Source organism: Corvus moneduloides, chromosome 2 (assembly GCF_009650955.1).
Source record: "Corvus moneduloides isolate bCorMon1 chromosome 2, bCorMon1.pri, whole genome shotgun sequence".
Taxonomy (NCBI): Eukaryota; Metazoa; Chordata; class Aves; order Passeriformes; family Corvidae; genus Corvus; species Corvus moneduloides.
Window position 1 is genome coordinate 88,064,526 of NC_045477.1, and position 14,604 is coordinate 88,079,129.

At 39.1% G+C, this 14,604-nt stretch overlaps 1 long non-coding RNA gene across 1 annotated transcript; it reads right to left on the reverse strand.

Moving 5' to 3' along the window:
• Positions 1-1,689: 1,689 nt before the first annotated feature.
• LOC116440009 lies at positions 1,690-7,807 on the reverse strand. Its single transcript, XR_004238367.1, has 2 exons — positions 7,100-7,807; positions 1,690-5,605 (listed from the first exon to the last, which is right to left on the reverse strand). It is a non-coding gene; the product is annotated as an uncharacterized LOC116440009 (long non-coding RNA).
• Between the last annotated feature and the right edge of the window lie 6,797 nt (positions 7,808-14,604).

A 14,604-nucleotide genomic window follows, 5' to 3' on the forward strand; every position in this document is an offset into this window, starting at 1 on the left:
GGAGAGGAGAGGAGAGGAGAGGAGCTGGACTGCCAGGTTTCAGAGGAAAAGTGCTTCCCCACATGAGGTGTCTCCCTTACAGGTATGCACATGGCATTACCAAGAACATTACCACAAACTGCATTTGAGAAAGTGAAGCTGGCTTCCTTTTCTGTCAACTACTGCTGCTAAAAATCTCAGGTTTCTAAGCAGAAGAGGGCTGTGGCTCTGTTTTGGTATGGGAGAAGGGAGAGGAAGAGACTGGGATAAAGTCCCAGACTCTTATTTTTAAAGTGTGAAACTAAAGGATGCAATTACCTCATGGAAGTGAATTCAGAGCCAAAAAAATGATCTGTAAACTATTTTGAGAATGGAAAGAGGTATAGCCACAGTTGCATGGTCCTCCAAGCAAAGTTTCAGTATCATTCCCCTTTGTAGTTTTTCAGCTTAATTTCCTGTGAAAACAGTAAAGAATGTGGGTATTAACACCTACCAGACCAAACAAGGTGGCAGACCTCTTGGAGGGGGTCCAGGAGTGTCTCAAAGATGATCAGATGGCTGGAACACCTCTGATGTGAAGACAGGCTGAGAGGGTTGGAGTTCTTCAGACTGGAGAAGAGAAGGCTCTGGGGAGATCTTATAGCAGCTTTCTAGTACCCAAAGGGGGCTTACATAAAAGCTGGAGAGGGACTTTTTACAAGAGCATGTATCGATACAAGGGAACTAGCTTCGAACTGAAAGACAGTAACTTTAGATTAGATATAAGGGAAAAATTCTTTGCTGTGAGGGTGTTGAGGTATTGGAAAAGGTTGCCCACAGTATCTGCAGATGAAACACAACTGCAAGTGTTCAAGGCCAGATTGGATGGGGCTTTGAGCAACCTGGTCTAGTGGAAGGCATGATTCTATGATGCTATTAATACCTTAGCACTCTCTCCTACCCACATTAGGCCAGAAGAGTAGAGCTACCACAAGAATTGGATCATCTGTTTTAACAACTTTCTATTTAATAACATATTTGAAAAAAATCATAGCCACACATATCTTCCCCCCAAAAGTGAATACCTTCCTTGAGGTAGTGTCATATGAGTACATTATGGGGATTAGAATGAAAATGTTTCATACTATCACTTTCATCTTGCGCCTGTGCACAATAGCCAGAAAGCCTAGTGGTGGATTGCCTCCTTTTTGAGAAGAACTCATAATCTGTTACATGAAATTTTATCCAGTAAAGGACACTAGACCAAAGGGCAAAATGGTGCCATGAAGTAAATAAATCCTGATTTCATGAGATACTCTGGCTGTATTCCTATACTTGAATTTTAAATGTTAGGTCTAAGATTGGCATCCCTTGGAGAAAAAAGAAATCTATGTGCTCATATATTCCAAACTTAACAGTATTCACAGCTAATTTAATAAATATCTTTCCCCAGTAATAGAAATATGGTGATGGTCAGAAAAAAATCACCGAAGAGCCACAGAGCTCACACAGGTAAATTGGGCCAGTTACTGCAGCTGATGACACCAAGGGGACCATAGAGTTAGCACCTGTGCTGTCTGCCTCTTACCTCCTATCCTGAATAGCTGTTACACACTCCCAAGGGCTGCCTAGAGTCCAGAGAAAGTTTCAAACTGTCCTTCAGATCCCCATCATGACTCCTTGATGGATCCACCAGCAAACCCCCAAACCACCACACATACGCATCAAAGGTCCTTTGTCAAACACATTCTTTTCATTCCTCCTTTCACATCAAAAATAATGAGGGAAGAAGCAGTTTCAAGTACAGTGCAAACAGATCACTATAAAACAATTTCTTTTAAAGGTTAAGTTGACTGTCCATCATGGCTAAGCCCAGTTCATATATGTTTATGAACTGTATGTGGACTCACTTGTGCCTCATGCCTGCATTTGTATGACCCCAGCTTCTCTGAAATACAACTTCACAGTGCACCATAGGACAACTGGGTAATGGGGCTGAGGTCATCACCTTCCTGGAGTAAATTCACTTTCCTTCAGATCTTGAATCCTGGAAACACCGAGCAAAATGTGGTTTGCCAGGTGCTGACTTTTCCTTTTGTTTTGCCTTTCTCTGTCCAAGCAACACAGAAAATCAAACACAGTGTACACCAATTCAGTTGTTGACTATAAAAAGATTACAAACACAAGTAATTTTGACACGATTCCTTCTAAAGATATAATGTTATAGTCTGCCCTCAGTAGCCCTTGGTGTAATCCAGACAGACTAGTTCAGATCCTTTGAAGCCCCATCCTGAAAAGGACAGAGGGAAGCTCAGGGTGGTATCAGTGGGTGTCTGGGGTGTCAGCTTCACACACAGAAGGCAATAAGGACAAGTAGAATCTGATTAACATTCTGGATGACTAACTGAAAAATACCTTCTGCTTTACTACCAGTCTTTTCCAAAAAATAATGCATAAACAAACAAAAAATTGTTTTCCTTGCATACAGCATTAATTTCTCTAAACTTTTATAATTTTCTTATTATTTCTGTCACTTTTGGTATGTTTCCACCTTCAAACCGTCATTATATATGAATATTATAGGACATACAGAATAACCAAAGAGCTTCTTGTTCTTCCAGTTGAGGGATATTTAGTGATGTGATAAATCAGTTTAACCAAGATATCAAACATCATGCAGACTGTCAGAAAAAAAGACAGACTATTATACAAGTCATATACATATTAATTTTGTGACTTCCAATTACCTGCTCAAAGACAGCTTCTTCTTTTATTACCATTCAAAATCCATTAATTAAAAGTCACCCACTTAAGAACAATGCCTCAAGAAAAGAAATCCGAATTTATCCCACAGCCACATATTTGTTTAGAAGGCTGAATGCCTGCAGGGGAAAAGCCCACCCAGCATCCAGTCACACACATACCATGAATGGCTCTAAAGCGCCTTTCGGGTGAGCAAACAAATCGTGTAATTCTATCGTGTGCTGATTCAAAAGTAAATGCTGAGCAGACTCAGTGGACTCCGTCTGGCTGTGGAGGGTGTCTCGTTTCTAGCACCAGGGAGAATTAACAGGTTTGTAGTCACTTCCATGCTAGTCTGTAGAAACAACCATAGAAGTCTATGGAAGGTATTCATTAAGATTGAAAATGGGGGAAACAGCTTCTCTTGGACGGATGAAAATGTGTCGTTTAGCTGGTTGGTGAGCCTTGCTCATAAGTTCTGAGTTAAATCAGTCTTCAGATTTGACATCAGGAGAATATCCCCCCCAAGTTCCAGGACTGACTGTGCTTGCTGGGAGGCTCTTCATTCTCCATGGCATAATCTAGGAGGTTTTTTAACATGTCCCAAGCCATCACAGGATGCTGGGATTTAATGAGGGTCTTGGTCTCTCCTGCTCTTTAACTGAGACACTTTTTTGTGAAGCTTGATCATTTCCTAAAGGGCTAGGTCTGCACTGAGATGCTGAAAGTGGCAAGAGAATCAAAGCATCCATTCATGTCTCAGGCTGGATCTCATGTTTCAAACATGGAAGATGACAATTTAGTTTTACTGTTGTTTGTGTTTTACTTCACTAGGCTCCATGACAGACTTCAGTCTCCATGCTGGTCACCTCATAGTCTACAAATTTTATTGCATATGTATATTTCATGCATACATATAAAATCAGTCAAAATGAAAAACATATACACAGTTAATGTACTAAAGAATGCTGCAAGAAGGTCTAAACAAGTGCCAACACTTCCTCAAGCAAAGCAGGACTGGGAGAAAATCCAGGGACACCATTTGTTTGCCTGGTTAAGTTGTACTGTTATGCTCTGTCCTCCTTTAGTACACCCCCACCTTTTGTACTAATCTTCCCTACATCTGCTGCCAGCTAGGCCAAGCTCAAACAGCAGTGTCAATTCCAGGGTCAGAGAGGTCAACGGTGACACCCGATTTAAGTGTTATTCACTCTGATGCTGTGACAAGACAGATACAGCGTGGCCTGACTAAAGTGATGTATGTTAAATTTGTTGCAAATTACTGGCATGATGGATCTATTGATGACCCATTCCAGCTGTCAGGATGTCTCTATCAGTCTCTCAGTTACTCTTTCTCCTGCTGCTCAGCCCCATCCCCCTCTGACTGCTCCCATCAAGCAAAGGGTTGTTTCATAGTCCCTGAGAAATTCAGGGTGCAAAGCACAGTGAAACAAAGCATCAGCATCTGCTGTGAACCTGAGGAGCATTGAAAGTCATCTCATGAGGGATGAAAGTTTGGTGGTTTATAGACTTGGGTCATTGTGCAAGTCTGCATTATCTTAATACCTATAGAAAAATATTTGTTACTAGTAGGTTTTCAAGTTAATTCCTCTTTTCATCCAAAATGTTGAAAACACAATTATTTGAGCTCTTTCTGGAAGTTTCTCATTCATCTGAGAAATTCTCTGAAGGGGAACAAGTCCTCTTTTTAGCTTTTGCTCTCAAGTAGAGCAGAGAGATAACTGACCCATATTCTCTACAGCAGAAAGTGGAAGAGCAGAGAAAGGCAGAGAGAGACTACTCAGAATCTTCCCTTCCTAATGCTCCCTTCCCTTCACGGAGGAGCAATATCCAGCTTCTCTGGCAAAAGTCACTACAGCTAGAGGAGGGAAGGACAGGAGCCACTTTAGAGCAGGTTCCTTGAAGAATCACAGCTTTCCTGCTGCCCATGGTAGCTGAAACTCTCCAGTTCATGCCTTGTGGGAAACAAGATGTATGTGAGAAGCCAGGTCTGACTTTTGTCCTTGCAATGCTGGAGCCTGACACAGGCATGGAAGTCTGATCTAGTGAAATGGAGTAAAACTGATGGAAACCATATCATCTCAAGTATAATGGATCGTTTCTACTACAAAACCAATGTCCACCCTAGAAGTGCTTGCTCCTGGGCAGGTGCAGTAATTACAGAAGTACAGCCCTTCCATACGTTTTAGCACAGATAGGTAAAGTCCCTAGTCATGATGATAAACAATGTCCCATTTCGTAATTACATTTAAAGAGTATCTTAGGCAAATTTCTTTGGTTAAAAGTATTTGATTTTTTCTTTGCATTGGCTCCACTGTAACTCTGAGCCATGTTAAGTTAGTTTTGTTCTTTTTTCTAATTAACATTGCTTCCTAGTGCTTCTGCAACTTTTGTTCTTTCATTCTGACCCACAGATTGTCATTCTTTAGTTTACTGTTGCAGAGTAATTTTTAATAACAGGTAATTTCTTCACATGTAAAGGAAGAGCACAACTCAGTTGCAGTCCCTGAATTCTGAACAATTTGCATTGGCAAGGGATGGCCTGGGTGGTTCTGCTCTCCTATTTTCTCTCGGATAACATTAAAAGTCACCCAACAACAGGGACATTCAGGGATGTTGAAATGCAGTGCCCAGACTGGAGAAAATCAGGATAGTTAGTGCATAAGAGAGCATTTGCAAACCTGAAGATGTTTTTAGAACACACAACTTATGAAGGACCATTATTGAACAGGGGGAGTGGAGACAACTGCCTTATCGCTTTCAGTTGAACTTGTCCTTGGAAGAACAATATGGCTATTAGATTTCCAGTTCCACCAGCATCTTCCACATCTTTCAGTATGACACATATCTGATCGCTTTCATTTTAATTTCAGTAGCCAAAACCCTAAAGAAAGGAGGAATAGCAAAGACACATGAGCCACTTTATTCTAGAATTGGGATAATGTCAGCCAAGGTTGTGGTTCCTTAGTTCATTTTAATCCCTTGTAGCTGTTCATTCATAGCAGAGGTCAAACACTGACAATTAGGAAAGACTCTTGAAAAAATTGTGGGCCCTTCAGCAATTCAACTATGTTGATAGAAGTGAAAAGAATTTTGCCTATCTACATGTGGATTGAATTCAACCCCAAAATAGTACAGAATCTGTACTTAAATGTTACACTAGAAGCTTGGGGTGAGCTTTAAAACATCCTACAGGATTATAAATCATGAGGTATGGTATCTAGATCTACCTTTCCTTCATCACAAATAGTCACAAAACGGTCAACTGGATAGTCCAGAGCCTGAACAAGAGAGCTCATCCTATCTCATACTTTAGAAGCCATTGGGTGATGCTGAGAAAATAGAGACAAGAAAGCTGCAAACACAGTTAAGAATCAGGCTTTCAAATCAGAGTACTCATATTAATTTGTCTGAACTGCACCTCGTGTGGAAAACGGACAACATGAGGGCCATGGCACTTCTCAACTAGACCACAGCAAAATGCTGTAACAGCACACTATTTAAGAAACACTGGCTGAGAAAGAATCATAGAATCATAGAAAGGCTTGGATTATAAGAGACCTTAAAGATGATCTAAGTCAAACACCCCTGCCATGAGCAGGGAAGCCATTCACTAGATCAGGTTGCTCTGGATCCCATCCAGCCTGGCCTTAAAAACTTCCAGGCATGTGGCATCCTCAGCTTCTCTGGGCAACCTGTTCCTGTGCCTCACTTACCTCTAAGTAAAGAATTTTTTTCTTGTATCTAATCTAAATCCCTCCACCTTTATCTTAAAACCTTCCCCCCTTGTCCACATCTTATCAGCAAGACTGTCAGCATTAGCTATTATGTCCCTGTGCTCTGCTTCTTCCAAGAGGCTTAATTAAATTATCTCTTATATTAAAGATTTTCTCCTTATTTCTAAGTCTCTTGATGGCACTGGCCAAGATTAAAATATAGCTTTAAGTTGTCAGATAAGGGGGCTATCTGCACCACTCACTACCACATTTTAGCACATTCTTAGCAGCCTTCCCAACTCGGAGGAATAATAGGAGATCTAATCACCATAGCAAAGATCATCACCTTCCACTCCAAGGGCAAATTTTTATGGCATCATCTTTAGTAACATAAGCAGAACACTTTTATGCATACACTTTTTAAAGTCTTTGAACATACCTCCCAAAGGCAAGTCTTCTTTAGGGAAGAAGATTTCGACACAGAATAGATGATTGCCACGTTGACTCATGCTACATTTCAAATATTAAAATTCTATAGTGAAGCTGGATAAATACATGTAAACTACTTAATTGCTGTAAAAATTGGAAACCTTATTTGGAGAACTAATGAATTTGGTATAGAAAACAAAAATACTTCACAAAGTGAACCCTTTCCTCCTTACCCATGGATCCATTTTCAGTCTAGGTGATAGAAACGCTCGGGTTTGCTCTCTCTTGGCTAGAAAATGCATTCAATATGTTTAAGTACACATGCACAGAACATCCAGTATGCATTCTTGTGATAAGGTGAGTGATTTGGAATTTAATTTCTTCAGTCAAAGGCAAAAATTGGACGAAATCCTACTTTCTGGGAAGGTTCTGGCCACTAAGCAATTGCTTTGAAAAGCTGTATTTCAAAATTATGAACTATCATCACGTTTTAAGAGTAAATCTTGTGTCCAATTTCTCAAGGGACTTAAATGTTCCTTTCCTTTGCTTTGCGTTGGTGATGCTTCGAACCAAAATGCTCTCTGGCATCCACACACAGATTTATAACTGTCAAGGCACAGGGAAGTCCATGACTGAAGACCACAGTGTGTCTGATACAGAAGCACTTGCAGTCTTAGAGCAAAAACAGAGTGAAGGTGTTGAGGATAGCCATTTTGAAAGTAAACACACTCAATTAGTTTGAATCCCTCTGTATGTAACCATCATTTTCTGAAAACTAGTAATATGAAAGCCTAAGGTGATATGACTTCAGACACTGAGTACATTTTTAACTCCAGGTAAAACCACAGTCATCCCCATAGGTTTGGCATCTTCTGTCTTTTCTTTCTTTTTTCATACTTGTTTTCTTCCAGTCATTCACTCTTTCAGTCTTCCATACTTTAGCTCTTTCTCTTCCTTATTTTTTTTCTTTCTTCCTCTTTTTGCCTTTCCTTTTCTTTTCTCTTCTCTTCAGAAAGAAAGAAAGAAAGGAAGAAAGAAAGAAAGAAAGAAAAGTGACTACAGCTTTTCAGCCCTGAACCAGAAAGATACAAACATCTGCGGAACTATGACCTAATAATAAAAATTCTCTAATTTGTTTTGGAATGGACAGACCTTTAAGTGAGTACTTTTACAGTCAGTGAAAAAAAAAATTCTGGAGTAAAAAAAAATTAATTTCATGAAGATATAAAAACACAGACAACTATGACATCATACCTTACTGCTTGTTATTCAGAGAGGAAGACAAGGCTATTTTTTTTTCTAGATGCTATAACTTGACTTATAAATCATGTATGGATATTTTATTGTATTACTAAGTTTTTGATTATGTTAATATGTTTTTCATTGTATTGGACAAATCTGTGTCTCTAATATAGTCCAGAAGGCATCCAAATATGAAAGAAAATCCTGGCTAAAATGATCCAAATTCCTTTAAGCTTATTATAATAGTGATATTTCTGTCATGTTAACACCCTTTAATATTACATTAGTGAAAACCCATGAAAATGTGATAACAAAATTACATATGCAGTGTGCACATTGTTCATAAGATTTGTCAAATTGCTATTTTCAGAAGCAATTTTTCCAGATATAAAATGAGTAAAATTCACAAGGTAGCTTCTGACAGTTTGACTTCTTGCAGTAGTGGTATTCATCATCTCCTGCAAAAGACTACCTGCGGATGAACTCCTGAGACCAAATAACACAGCTACAGGAGACTGAATACTGAAGAGATGTAAAGTGCTGACAACAATCATCATGTGCCATCACTAATTTCAGGGCATTTGTCATCTGTCATTGCTAGGCTTTCAGCATAGCATTTTTCCAAGTTGTATGGCCACATCTCCAGAGGTCCAGGTTAGAGCTATTGACCACATCTACGTATCTCTGACCATTAAGTACCATCTCTTGATGCCTGTGCACTGAGGAATGTCCTCAATGTTCAGAGAATCAAGTATGTACCCACGACTACAGAACAGGGTTGCATAAATAACATCTTTAAACTATTGTGATTAAACCTTTCAAAAGTCTTTCCAAACAGCAACGTAATGATGATCAGATTAAAATCTGTCATGTCATAATAATAGGTAGTGGATAATATATCTTGATTACAGATCATCTCAGGCCAATTATCAGCAAAATAGATATGAACAAAGCAAGCCAGATGGTCTGGTAAAGAATGCCCATAAATATCCCTGCCACGCACCCTCTGGCATAAAGTGCCAAGATCTGCTTCCACTACTCTCAGCAGGGGCCACCTTTCTCCAAAAATAATCTCTCTAAGCAGTTTGTTGAAACCAAAGTCCTTATTTGAAGGATAAAGTACAGCATAAAAGGGGGTTGTAGGAAATAAAGTTGGAATAATATAAAAATGTAAATGTAGGTAAGTCATGTGTTAGAGCATCTCTCAGATATGAAGAGTCTGTACTGTTTCCCCTCGTTGTGACTCTGATGCTAAGCCTCCAAGATAAAATAAACTTCCCACAAAATGGCTCAGTAACAAACAAAAAATGATTGTGTATGAAACCACTCAAGCTATAACAAGACTAATCCAATGTGCAGTGCTTTAAATTGCTGAGAAGTTTGGAATCTTTTTTCTTTGTCTTTCCTTGGGGCTTCTCCGTGTGCTGTAACTTCTCTATGCACAGAGAGTATAGTTAGTATTTTCATTTGCTGCCTAAGTAGCAAATTACCCTGTAAACAGCCCACAAGAGCTGGTCTGTAATTGAATTGTAACTGTTGACTTTAGACATTTGGTATATTTGCTGCAAGAAGTAAATTTTCAAAACTTCATCTTGATGCAGTCAGACAAAATGAAAGGTAATATTCTTTATCTGCCACAGATTGCTGCAGATGAACTGCTTTCATATGAGCTTAAATAAGATTTAGTGTATTCCATCCTTCAGCTGGCCACAATTGAAAGTGATCAGGATCAATATAGCTGCCCCTGAATGTGGCCCAGTATTGTGCATTACAATAGAGGAAATGGCTGTATTCAAAATTTTCCTGTGTCAAATTAATTTCCATGTTATCTCCAAATTCAATTAGATGGGAACCCCGTGTAACTAAAAAAGTGTCCGACATCCCTTAGTGACAAATTACGGTGCTTAGTGTGCATATCAAGGTGAAGTGTTGAGCCTTGCTAATCTTCTCACTAATTCTCAATTACCGTAAAATGAAGCCATAAATCACACAGACAGGGGATCGATGGAAATGTTGTTTTCAGGGTGATTGGCAGCCTCCCCAAAGGTTTTCTGTAAGTTGGTTTAAGGTTACCATTCTCTAAGGGGAGGGATGAGGTAGTCTTGCTCAATCTCTATGATATAGGCCCACAGGCCTTTTGGGGATAGTGGGGAGGGACAGCACCAATTTCAGCCCATCAGACATCCAATTTTTCTCCTTTTCATACCTGCTGTAGTAAATGAGAAACAAATTAAATTTCACTCCACTATCTCCACAGAAACCATTTAAATTTTTCATGGAAACTAAATTGTCCCTAGACAAATAGCCCCCTGATTCTATGAAAATATACTGGAGCGCTGGGGACAGAAATAAATTTGTGTCACTCTGGATATGCCATTCTCTGTAATGTCATTCACTGCCGGCCAATAAATGAGTCCCTCCCGGAACACAATGGTAAAGCCTTGCGCTCTGGTGGATTTGCATTGTTCCCCCACTCTGGAGCGGTCTAATATTCTTCCTGTTATTAATTTGCAGCCTAGGTTTTACATTCATGAGGCCAAGATTGAAATGTAAATGAGGCACAAAATAAGTAGTCAGCAGTAGCCCTGGCCGAGCAGCCTGTGTCATAGACTCATGGACTTACATGAAAATAGTTATCACTCAGAGAGATTAGCAGCTCAGAACATCAATCACTGCTGCAAGGAAACAATGAATAAAATTGCCCCGACATGAGGAAGGAAATTACCAGAGCTTTTAAAGTGGAAAGGGAATATGTAATACTGCTACCTGTTGTCGAAGCACTAAGATGGCTGTAATAAAAGAAGCTGGGCTCCTTCTCTCACTCTCTATCCTCTCCCCCTCCCCTGTTCCTGTTGATAGCTGATATTTAAATTGTGCCATTTTTCTCATCTCAATTTATCTATTAAATGAGCTGCAGTTCCTTGGCCAGAGGTATACGATACTTCACATCGCACTCAAATGAAACCCACAGTTTTGAGTCTGAACCCGCTTTAAAATGATGACGCCCTATATATCATTCAATCTCTTGGCAAACAAATAGATATATAAGGCCTGAGTCCTCAGGTTTCAGGGAGGCTCAGAGGATGCCAGACTTCAAACTAGCAGACAAAGGTGGCTTTAGTTCACTGTTGTGCATTCCTAATTCTCAGATGGTGCAAAAGCGGTGCAGGACACAATGCAATAAGGGCAGTCTCAGGCCAGCTCTTCCTCAACAACCTCTGAACAACTCTAAGAAGCTCTCCCAGGACCTATCAATAACCAGAACCTGTAAAAGATCCAGCTAATTCGCCTTTACTTCAGCAGCTTTGGTCACCCTCATCAGAAGAAGAAGAGTCGCATTACCTGTTGGACTTTTTTCCTTGAGTGTTCTCTGTATTCAGTAAATGCAAAACAATATTCCATCTACCACAATTAATCTTGCCTTCCTCTGAGGAAATGTGCCTGATTATCACAGCTGAACAGCAAGAACATTTTCTTATAGTGTTTGTTCTTTAGACAACAGAACTATAGCCACATTTTTCTAAAAACCTGACAATTTCTGGTCCAAATTTTCATTCCCCAAAATTTAGATTTTCAACCACAAAAATAGCTTTAAAAATGTGTCCTAGGAAGATGACTTCAAAGCAAATGTCAAAATAAACTCTAGTCCTTCCTGTTCTGAGGTAGCTTGTAAACATGGTTGGTCACAAGACTGCAGCGGGCAGGAGCATGTCTGACCTGCTTTCCCAAGGATACTGGAATCTGTTTGTGGGGAGAATTATTAAACAGGAAGTGGTTCAGTCTGGGTATGCTTTTTTTTGTCTTACAACTCTTTAGACTGTTTAAAAATATATCAAATTTGAAACAGTTAAAAATATAATGTCCCCCCTCTTAAAGCAACTTGATTTGGGATTAAAGAAAAATTATTTAAAACTTATTGCCTTAGATATCACATTCCATGTAACACCTTTCATTTAAGATGTAAATGATTGTCATGCAAAAATACCAGAAGACTCTGAAAAGCTTTCTATTTTGATACCAGTTTTAAAAAAGCCAAAAGCAGTCTTAGGAAATTGGTGTAAGAAACTGGCAACGATGGTAAGATTGGAAACTAAATCTCCATTTTCTCCATCTTGGTGCCTTCAGAAACCAGCTTTCCCTTCCATTGCATATCAGGAGGAAGAAAAAATTAATGTATGTAAGATATTGAAATAACCTAGTAAAAAAATTCTATGTGAGGTGAACGATATCATGAATATTTCTTATTATAGGGACAATGGACATTTTGGTCAAATAATCCCTGGAGAGTCAGAACTGAACTGAACAAAGTACTAGCATATCAGAGCTATTGCATATCAGAGAAAGCAACACTTACTTGAAGAGCTACTTTTTTCACAATAGAGATGCTGCTATTTTCATTGAATGTTCATTTTTAAAAGCTCAATACAGCCATATTATACGGAGCAAGTTTTGAACAATAATGTGTGGTAATGTGTTCAGTAACCTTTATTCTGTTTCTTTCTGCAGAAGTTCACAAAGGATAATGCAAACAGCTAAGAAAAGGAATTTGAAATTTAAGAGAAGCAAAAAGGCAACATAAAATCAGATGTTCAGCTGTGTATTAAAACATTCTTTTGAGAGGTCAAGAAATTGATCATGGGTGAGATGGCAGATGATATTGAACCTTAAACTGCTTTGTTCTTTTTTTCCCTTACTGAATAAGACAAAGTCAGGCCCAACTTGTTACTGGAGCTTTTGAGCCCAGCAGCAGTGTGCAATTTGTGGCTAAGGAGCAGGAGTAACACATCTCATATGGTTCCCATACCAGGCAGCAGCTTCTGCTCTCAAACCCCTCCTCTTTTCCTCATGTTGTCATTGTCTTCACTCTTAGTGTCTCAGAATATCTTTTTAATTGCTTATCAAATGGATAGTTATTGTATCATAAAATCTTCAAAGCCATTTTCCAGTCCCATTCAGTTGCAGAGCTGAACTTTTATACAATGATATATCACAATGGATTATGCTAATAAGCTTGTTAATAGCTCCAGCAGTGTTAACTGAGCGCATTAAAACAAACTGGTCCTTGCAATAGATTGGGAAATGTTTTATAAGGGGCATGTGATCTAAGAGCAGTCATGACAAGGCTAGTAAATAATAGCAGAAACTGGCATGACCAAAGAAATGCTCACCTAAATTATTTATGTGTTAATCAAAACTACAGTTGTTAAGCAATATCATTAGTTCATTACTAATTGGTTTATGGATTTGTGATGAATTAGTTATTTGCATGCAAAGTAAACCCTCAGCCTTTTGTTCATCGTTTCTAACCTTCGAATATTTGCAGGTTTCCTCTCTGCAGCACTCGTCCTTCACTAAAATGATTACATCAGCTTGTCAGAGAAAGTAGATTTTCAAGGTAAAGACATAATTTTCTTCTGAAATGTATGCAATATATTATTGTCATATATTTTTTAAAAGTCATAATATATCACAATTTCATGCTTGAGAGATATGCAATTAATGCTATACAGTGTATATTTCTCCTTACTCTCCACCAAAAATCCTACACTTTGAACATTTATTAGTAGTGGAGACAGTGATCTTGCTTCATTCATATATATCAAGTTGAACTGTCAGGCACATTATTGTGGGGAATGTTAAATTCCACCATGGTTATGATCAGATTGGGCTGAATATAACTGAAGAACTTAAGCACTCCTCTGGATGTATTGTGGGACATCCTAGAGATGTGACACAGTGATTTTAAGGTGAAGGTGAAGATCAGTCTTTCATTTGATGCCTGAACTCATCGGCAAATTTCTTAATTATAAGGTTTTCAGAACTGCAGTCTCTCTTCAGGCACTTCTCTTCTTGTCCTTTGTTTCCCTTTCTTCCCCATATTCTCATTGCAGCTCCTTCCTGTTATCTCCTCTCTTTTTCTACTTCTATTTCCCTCTATGTAACATTTTTCCTTCTCAATTATCCCCCTCCATGCAACACAGTCACTTGTGTTCCCAGCTGGCACTCGATTCTTTCCAGCCTCACTACTTCAGACTGTAGGAGGTAGACTCAGGAACTATCATTCCATTTCATCCCCTTTTGAGGTATTTTCCCTGTAAGCAAACCTTAGACTTCCTCTATCCTTTTCCTTTTTTTCCTTTTCCCTTTTATCCTTTTTTCCTTTTGTCTTTTCCCTTTTTTCTTTCCCTTTCCCTTTCCCTTTCCCTTTCCCTTTCCCTTTCCCTTTCCCTTTCCCTTTCCCTTTCCCTTTCCCTTTCCTTTCCTTTCCTTTCCTTTCCTTTCCTTTCCTTTCCTTTCCTTTCCTTTCCTTTCCTTTCCTTTCCTTTCCTTTCCTTTCCTTTCCTTTCCTTTCCTTTCCTTTCCTTTCCTTTCCTTTCCTTTCCTTTCCTTTCCTTTCCTTTCCTTTCCTTTCCTTTCCTTTCCTTTCCTTTCCTTTCTCTCTCTCCTTCCCCTTCCCCTTCCCTTTCCCCTTTTGCTTTCCCTTTCCCTATCCCAT